The following is a 1,231-nucleotide window of genomic DNA, read 5'->3' as shown; positions in this document are numbered from 1 at the left end:
TTCCAGCAGCACACAAGCCACCGCAGTATGACAAACTGTCAGACAAATGGAAACAGAGTGATAGAGTGATGGAATTCAAATAATTTAACAGCCAGTTTGTTGCCCTAATGTAGTTAAGTATAAACAAAAATATACTGAAAGAGAGTTTATTTCATAATTACTACTTAAATAAGAAGAAAAGCTGCACAAAACTAGATAATCAGAGTTTTAAAATATTGATGAAAAATATTAAGCAATACTTGACAAAAAAAGAAATCTGTTATTTAAGATATTTCCATATTGCTTCCGGGTTGGTGTTCTCACTTACAATAGTCTTCTCTTTTATCCCAGTATCACCATCTGTGTGATTTATCCTTAATCATCTTTTCACTGTAGTGGTAGCATCCCATTTCTTTAGAGATAGGCCAATTAGACAATAGTCCTTGTGTTTGGTGTATTAGAAACACTTAGGCGACTTATCCTTTCTGAACATACTATGTTCATCTTTTGAAAACCCATTTCTGCTGAAATTACAGAAATTGTTTTTACAATATTTTTATGTAATTGAACACTTTCAGGCATTGCGTGATTCACTCATAATCACTTGTGGAGATTTGGGGTGAACGACAATGATGCATCCTCTGGTTGTATGACACTTTTTCTCTTTGTGCTATATGCTTGTTTACTGACATAACAAATGCAAGGGAATAAAAATGTAGTACTCTATCAAAAGTAGAATGATTTTTGTGGATTGAATAAATAGTATAAGCATATCTCTAATTTTTATACCTATGGATGGAATGAACATCACTATAGGCACTTGGAATATTCTGTTGCACAGCTGAGTGCTAAAAAAGAGTAAGAATCAAAATTATTCTGGATGCCTTTTGTATTCTTTGCTTTTTCGCTCTTTGCTTTTCAATTTTCTGTAATGCACAAAAACCTTGAAGAGAGAGAGAAGAGAAAAAAGGTGATTTTTAAAACTTGCTTGGAGTCCCTATTGGCTGTAGAATAAAGTTAACTTGCTGACAGAGAGAGAGAGAGAGGGAAGGATTGTAAATTTGTGATTTCCACATTGGCCAGCTTCCAAGCTGCCCACCTTAGACCACCTTAGCGAGAACTCTGATTACAAGTGCCATGTTAACAATCGGTTCTGCCTACCTCAACCGAAAAGTAGGTATCAGTTCTGCAGAGCCAATTCAAACTGGCTGAATGCCACCACTCGATGGATGGATGGATGGATGGATGGATG

Source organism: Echinops telfairi, unplaced genomic scaffold (genome assembly GCF_000313985.2).
Source record: "Echinops telfairi isolate 266 unplaced genomic scaffold, ASM31398v2 ScPeMD7_655;HRSCAF=1070, whole genome shotgun sequence".
NCBI classification, from domain to species: Eukaryota; Metazoa; Chordata; class Mammalia; order Afrosoricida; family Tenrecidae; genus Echinops; species Echinops telfairi.
The sequence above is the reverse complement of the archived record's forward strand: the minus strand, read 5'-3'. Positions refer to the sequence as shown.